Here is a 7,531-nt window from a genome sequence, read left to right as displayed (position 1 = left end):
GACCAAGCTGTTTAGAATAACCGAAGAGAAGAATACACTTTTTCAGAAAATGGGAAAAACACTCCTGAGTGCCCTTGGGGATGTAGCTCAGTGGTAGAGCGTGTGCTTCGCATGTACAAGGTCCTGGGTTCAATCCCCAGCATCTCCATTATCTTTAGGTTATAGAAGCTGTTTAGTGACCTCCTGACCCTCTACAGAGATGTGAACATGTACTGTATGTCTGTCTCAGAGGGAGATGACAGGAGACTGTTTCTTAAACTGTGTGGAATAGAGAGATAGGAAGGACTTTGGGTCTTATCTGGACACCTCAGTTTTGTTTGTCATAGAAAAAAATCCACCTGATCCACTGATTCACCTTTTGTGAGGAGCCGACTAAGACCAAAAAACTGACTTAAATGGAAAATATGAATGCATATGATTTTTCTACATACGGGTCAGTCTTTGCAAGAGTCCTTGGGGATGTAGCTCAGTGGTAGAGCGTGTGCTTCGCATGTACAAGGTCCTGGGTTCAATCCCCAGCATCTCCATTATGTTTGAGACTCTCCGTTGTAATTCAATGGGAAAGGTGTGACATTGTGCCACCAGCTGTATATTATAACTGACCTTGACAGGATCTGCACACTCCTGGTTCGCATCCTACTTGGCAGCTCGTCCCAGGTCTCATGGAGAGGACCTCTGTCCAGACCATGTGTTCTTAACACGGGTGTCCCTCAGGGTTCAGTCCTGGAGCCCCTGCTGTTCTCTCTGTACACTAAATCCCTCAGCCATGTGATCTCCTCTCATGGCTTCTCCTATAACTGCTACGCTGATGACACTCAACTCTACCTCTCCTTCTCTCCATCTCCACTATTTAGTGTCTTCCTGATTCCTGTGAACTTGTGTGTTTGTCAGGGGAGACACTGTCCAGACTTAACTTACTGACTGAAGTTCTCACCGTGACTACGTGAATTTGCAAGGGCTCAGGGGAGCGGGACTGCATAAAAGGGCAGAATGGGACGGGCCTTCTCCCCTCGCTCATTGCCGTGGATACCACCGATGTAAAATCAACATTAAACAATGGATCACTGAAGGGTGCAGAGCAGGTACAAGGTCCTGGGTTCAATCCCCAGCATCTCCACATCTCTTTACGTTGCAGAGTTTGTCATTGTGACTTCAAGCTGTAAAGGCCTGCTTGTGTGTGTGTGTACTGTACCTTCTCCTAGATCCAGCAGAATCATACAGCCTCTCTCAGAAGGTAGGGTTTCTCCTCCTCTTCCTCCCCCTCTCTGTCCTCCTGCCTCTCGTTTCCCATCTTCTCTTACAGTTCTCTCTCCTCCTCCTCTCTGCTTTCCGCTCTCCTCCTTCAAATCACGCTGGAATTGTCCTTTAATCAAAATGTGTAGTTACTGATCCGTCAACAACAAACATAAAACCCATGTACAGATCCGTCCTCTGTGGCCTCGGTGTGTCTTCCTTACCCTCCGTGTCCCCAGGAAGCAGCAGAGGAAGAAACAGCAGCTTCCCATGAGCCTGAGGCTGCAGATCAGGTCGGTCTGGATCGTCTCTGTTCTCCTGCGGTCGGGTCTGGACCTCCTGTCCGTCCTGCCGGGACCGGACCCGGCTCGGACCAGAGGAGGAGACGGCACGGGTCTCTGGGATGGGAGGGAGGCGACTGGGACCGCCTCCGATCTGATGACATCATCAGACAGGGATGTCTGTTATTGGATAATTTCACTTTCGAAAAATGTAATGTCAGCTGAGAGAAATTAGTTTAAAATAGGATTATGTCCTGAAAATGGAAACATGGTAACCCTTTAAAAAACTCTCCACTGAAACTGAGACTAATGAAACTCATCCAGGTGGGTTTGCAGCTCCGTCAGGAAAGTGAAGCAGGTTTCACTGCAGGTTTTACAGACTGACACACCCGAAGCGGTGAATCACACTGACAGTCTGAAATCCAATTATTACTAAATGTTATTTGTATATGGGTCTAACCTGAGTTGAAGCTGCTGTCTTACCCTGTCAGTGTTTTCCCAGCAGGCTCTCTGGTTCACTAATGGTACCACAGACAGAGGAGGCAGGACCAGACCTGGAGGGGGGGGATAGACTCTTTCTTATATAATCAATCAATAATCTTTGTATAGATGTTTAACTCTGCATGATGTCACTGATGACAAAACTATCTTTGTTCTTACTGACAGCTGTTGGCCTCAGTCCATACTGTACTGGTGGGATTCAATCCGCTGGTAAATTCAACACAGGTGATCCAGCAAGCAGCTCTTACTTCAATAAAACATCGACTTTTGTAACTGGTTTGCATGTTAGTCTTCCAATGAAGTCCTGATATAAAGACGGGCCTGATAACCTGTAAATCGCTAATAAATCGCTCTATGTGATGTGTAGCAGAGTCTTTTGATTCAACAATCGTTAATCATCATCAGAGATCTTATAATTAACCCCAGAGGACTGACAGCTGCTGACCCACTGTAAGAGTGAGAGCAGCAGGAAGCCTGTGCTCACAGATAGTGTTGGGGTAAGACCCTCCACTCTGGAGTCACATGTGGGCCGGAGCATGGGATCAAATCCACCAGAGCATGAAGGTGAGTCCAGGGACAAGGTAGGTGCTGTGAAAAGGTAAGAGCTTAACAAAACAAAATACTTCACTACTAAAAATGCAACCACTGCTTCTACTAAAGCCACACCATGCTTTCAAAATAAAAGACCTAATGAAAATACAAACATTCAAAATGAGCAAAGAGCTCAACAAAATGCATAACCAATACAAAATTCAACCCAACCAAAAACATCAACCACAAGAGAGAAGTGTCCTTCAAAACAAAAGAACCAACCAACCTCCCAAACCAAAACAAACCAAACCTTCAAATAAAACTGCACACCTTCAAAATACAACCAACCTCAATGAAATCTCAATCATAAAAACATGCAAATAAAACCAATAACCAAAGTATTAAACATTATTCACACTAAAAGCACAGACCAAGTGCTTACATGCTTGCTTTATAATAAATCAACAGAGTGTCACAGGACATATTGATCTACATAAAGACCTCACATACAGTGTAAGGATGCAGTGAGTCCTGTATGTGTTGTTAAGGCTAAGTGGTTCAGGTGATGGACCAGAAATCCTTTGTGGTTTTCCCCACACAGGTTCAAATTCTGCTGACAATGAGGGAAAGTTTTCACAGCAGTTGATATGGAATAAAATGTAAAGATGATGTTGGAGAAAGTTTGGTTTTCAAATGTCATAAATTGGTTTGAACTACTGGGCATCATATCAAACTGTATCTTCTCTGTCTCAGTTGATGTGTTTCTGCACCTAAAACTGTTTCTTTACATCTTCTTGTAGTTGGATATTAAAGTGATTCAACCTGCTCTTCACCTGAAATCAACTCACTTATATCCAAAAAATGACAAATGTGAATTCTATGCTGGATGGGAAGCAGTGGAAGTTTTTCAAAATTTGGAGGTTTTTTAAACTTCTTAAATCTGTTATACAGGGGATGTAGCTCAGTGGTAGAGCGTGTGCTTTGCATGTATAAGGTCCTGGGTTCAATCCCCAGCATCTCCATTATGTTTGAGACTTTCCTTTGTTATTTCCAGGTTGTGCCACCAGCTGTATAAACAACAGTGTTTCTCAGCTCAGTCCCCAAGACTAATCTGTCCTGTTAGTTATTTCTCCGACTCTACTCTTGCACACCTTATCTGATTAAGAGCTACATATTTTCATGACATCTGAACTGGATCAGGTGTGCAAGAGTTTGAGACTCTCTGTTGTAATTCAATGGGAAAGGTGTGACATTGTGCCGCCAACTGTGTATTATAACTGACCTTGACAGGATCTGCACACTCCTGGTTCGCATCCTACTTGGCAGCTCGTCCCAGTTCTCATGGAGAGGATCTCTGTCCAGACCATGTGCTCTTAACACGGGTGTCCCTCAGGGTTCAGTCCTGGAGCCCCTGCTGTTCTCTCTGTACACTAAATCCCTCAGCCATGTGATCTCCTCTCATGGCTTCTCCTATAACTGCTATGCTGACGACACTCAACTCTACCTCTCCTTCCCTCCCGCAGAAACACAAATTGATGGATGCATCTCTGCATGTCTTAAAGACATCAGTGCTTGGATATCTGTTCTCCACCTCAAGCTCCATCTTGACAAGGCGGAGCTACTCTTTCACCCAGGGAAAGACCGTCCTCACACAGACCTCCATCACCACTGAGAACTCCACTGTGTTTCCTCCAAACTAAAAACTTTTCAGTTTTAGCTCTAACCCTATGGAACGCCTCCCTCTGTGTGTTAGACTGGCAGATTCAGTTTCCCATTTTAAATCACTTCTTAAAACCCATTTATTTAAACAGCCATTTTATTAATTGTTATTTTACTGTGTTTTTATTATTTTATATTCATGTTCCTATGGACTGTTGCACTACTTGTCTGCACTTTATGTCCTGTGCTTTTTTGCCCTTTTTCATTTATCCGTTTTAATTTTCTGTTTGTTTTTAACTTGCCTCTTGGATCCGGTGTATAAGAGTAGAGCTGCACAACTGAAACTTTGGACTGAAACTCTGGAGGTTTTTGACAACAAAGATATTTTATGGAGGACAGGCATGTGAGTCTCAGAAGAAAATGGAAATTAATCAATTCCTAATTAAGCTGTTTGAAATGTGGAAACTTATGAACAATTAACTCCTTTAGCCACTTTCACACTGACACAGGTCAGAGTACGAAAACAAAACAACTAGTATGAGGGAAAACCTTTTGAGAAGAGAGAAAACAACATGGATAAGACCAAATCCAGAGGTGAAGCTGCTCAGACCGTAACATCCTATAGTCCTTGGGGATGTAGCTCAGTGGTAGAGCGTCTGCTTCGCATGTACAAGGTTCTGGGTTTAGTCCCCAGCTTCTCCACTTCTCTTTAGGTTAAGGAGACTTTTCACTGGCTGGAAGGTCACAGGTTTGACTCCTGTAACAGCCAACGTGCCCTGGAGCAATGCTAACTCCTCTGGCTCCTCCCATTACAAAATCAGGAACTCCATAAGGTTTCTCAGTTACTGTTTTGTAACTGAGAACCTGTAAGTAAACTGTATTAAGAAGGGGATGTAGCTCAGTGGTAGAGCGTGTGCTTTGCATGTACAAGGTCCTGGGTTCAATCCCCAGCATCTCCATTGTGTTTGAGACCCTCCTTTCTAATTCAATGGGAAAAGTGTGACGTTGTGCCACCAACTGTATAACTGTGGACAAAAGTGTCTGCTGAATGACATAATGTCATGTAATATTACAACAGTGTGTCTAAGATCAATCCTCATGGCTCATCTGTGCTGTTGGTCTTTTCTCCAGCTCTACTCTTGCACATCTGAGCCAATTAAGAGCAACATATTTCTGTGACACCTTAACTGGATCAGGTGCAGAGAAGAGCTGCACAACTGAAAACACTTTGGACTGAAACTCTGGAGGTTTTTGACTATAGACCTACCTTATACAGGGGATGTAGCTCAGTGGTAGAGCGTGTGCTTCGCATGTACAAGGTCCTGGGTTCAATCCCCAGTATCTCCATTATGTTTGAGACTCTACTTTGTAATTCAATGGGAAGAGTGCGTCACAACTGTAGTTGAGACGTTTGGTTCTGGAAGCACTTCTGACTCTGATGATTCTCCAGCCACCAGACTCACCATTTGAATTTTAGTGATAGCTGCCATATTACACAACAGAGAACCAATGGGATGGCAGTACAGTAGCGGCCTAGTGGTTCAGCATGCGGTCACCACTAAAAATACACTGCTTTCCAGGAAGTAGAAATAATGGACATTTTATATAAAAATATATATCTTATAAAAAGATAAAATAGATTTTATTGTTATTACTGCTACTGCTACTATTACTACTACTACTACTACTACTACTGCTACTACCAATAATAATAATAATACCTGAGGTGTTCGAGATTTCTGTCTCTCTGTCTGACTGGCTCTTGGCTCCATAATGTCTGACTGGAGAGACATACAGGAAAATACTGTTAGGATTTAAAGATAATCAGAGAGACAGATACACACACACTCACACACACACACACACACACACACACCTGTCCTCCGCTGTCTGTTCCCAGTCATATATCCTCCATAGTAGCTGCAGAGTGACGGCCGGCTGGTTGCCCAGTTTGAGTAGACAGTAGCCGTCTTTAACACACAAACTCTGTCTGCAGCTTCCTCACACAGTTTCTCCAGACCTTCTGTCCTCAGGAAGCCTTCTTCATCCCTCCTCATCCTCACTGCACAGCCTCCGCCTCCCACTGCTGCTTCATCACTCATCCTCACTGCACAGCCCGGACCTCCCGCTGCTTCATCACTCCTCATCCTCACTGCACAGCCCGGACCTCCCGCTGCTTCATCACTCCTCATCCTCACTGCACAGCCTCTGCCTCCCACTGCTGCTTCATCACTCCTCATCCTCACTGCACAGCCTCCACCCCCTGCTGCTGCAGAGGGACTCCTCAGGTTCAGCTCATGGATCTTCTCCTCCACAGAAACACAGTGTAAGTCTTGTCCTGCTGCTCTGTGGTTTGTCTCAGTCTGCTGTTGCTAGAAAAACACACTAAAGGTGAAGAACTATACACTCGCCGGCCACTTTATTAGGTACATTAACGCAAACAGCCTGACAGGGTGAAGTGGTTTAGGTTTTTGACTTTGAGCGTCTGACTGTTAGCTTGTTAATGAGAGAGGTCAGAGGTCAGAGGAGAACAGGCAGACTGGTTCAAGTGATGTGCAGAAGGGCATCTGAACACACAAGTTGTTGGTCCTTATGATAAATAGGCGACAGCAACAGATGACCAGCCGCTACTAGATAAGTGTACTTAATAAAGTGGCCGGGGAGTACAACTGCACTCAAAAGTTTGTGAACACCTTTGTTTTTTGCATGTCGTCTCTGTCGGGTGAAAAGCTTTTATCTCCAAACATGAGAAGAAAAGAAGAAGAAGTAAAAAAGAAGAAGAAGAAGAAAAGCAGCTTTGTTTTCAGCTTGGTTTCAGCTTGTTCTGAGTTTTGGGGTTTTATAAGCCTGAGGTTGGCAGGATTTTTTCAACCCACAGAGAAGCATGGGTTTCAATTTAAACTGGATACAGACAACTTTTCAACTTTCCCCCCGTTGTCCCCCCCTAGTGTTTCCAAGAGGTATTGTTGTCAAGACAACCAGATCTCTTCCTGTTAGAGTCTAGCTCTGTGCAACAGAACAAACCATCTGTCTGCTTATCAACTCCTTGATCATAACACAATATAGTAACTTTCACCACTGCTCATTTTAGAAAGGCCACTGCAAGAAAACCTGTTCTGTGTTTAGATTATCAAACGGACAATGGATCATTTGTTTGTTTCTGGCTGCTAGCATTAGCGTTAGCTAGCTTATCTAGTGTTAGCAACATGGCTAACATTGCTAATGCTAGCAGCCAGAAACAAACATAGTTAGATGTTTGTTTCTTTTGTTCCAGAAACAGCTCCTGGTTCGTTTTCTGGCTGCTAGCGGTAGCGTTAGCAACATGG

General features: G+C 44.0%; 5 non-coding genes across 5 annotated transcripts; all 5 read left to right on the top strand.

Annotated features, from left to right (window-relative positions):
* The first annotated feature begins 76 nt into the window (after positions 1-76).
* Positions 77-148, top strand: trnaa-cgc (transfer RNA alanine (anticodon CGC)). Its single transcript has one exon. It is a non-coding gene; the product is annotated as a tRNA-Ala (tRNA).
* Positions 149-455: 307 nt separating this feature from the next.
* On the top strand, positions 456-527 carry trnaa-cgc (transfer RNA alanine (anticodon CGC)). The gene has a single exon. It is a non-coding gene; the product is annotated as a tRNA-Ala (tRNA).
* A 2,969-nt stretch (positions 528-3,496) lies between these two features.
* Positions 3,497-3,568, top strand: trnaa-ugc (transfer RNA alanine (anticodon UGC)). Its single transcript has one exon. It is a non-coding gene; the product is annotated as a tRNA-Ala (tRNA).
* Positions 3,569-5,092: 1,524 nt separating this feature from the next.
* trnaa-ugc (transfer RNA alanine (anticodon UGC)) lies at positions 5,093-5,164 on the top strand. The gene has a single exon. It is a non-coding gene; the product is annotated as a tRNA-Ala (tRNA).
* A 316-nt stretch (positions 5,165-5,480) lies between these two features.
* Positions 5,481-5,552, top strand: trnaa-cgc (transfer RNA alanine (anticodon CGC)). Its single transcript has one exon. It is a non-coding gene; the product is annotated as a tRNA-Ala (tRNA).
* Positions 5,553-7,531: the final 1,979 nt, after the last annotated feature.

Source organism: Centroberyx affinis, unplaced genomic scaffold (assembly GCF_046629955.1).
Source record: "Centroberyx affinis isolate AG114_WGS23_722 - 3 ecotype Tasmania unplaced genomic scaffold, CSIRO-AGI_Caff_v1 ptg007378l_1, whole genome shotgun sequence".
Taxonomy (NCBI): domain Eukaryota; kingdom Metazoa; phylum Chordata; class Actinopteri; order Beryciformes; family Berycidae; genus Centroberyx; species Centroberyx affinis.
The sequence above is the reverse complement of the archived record's forward strand: the minus strand, read 5'-3'. Positions and strand labels throughout refer to the sequence as shown.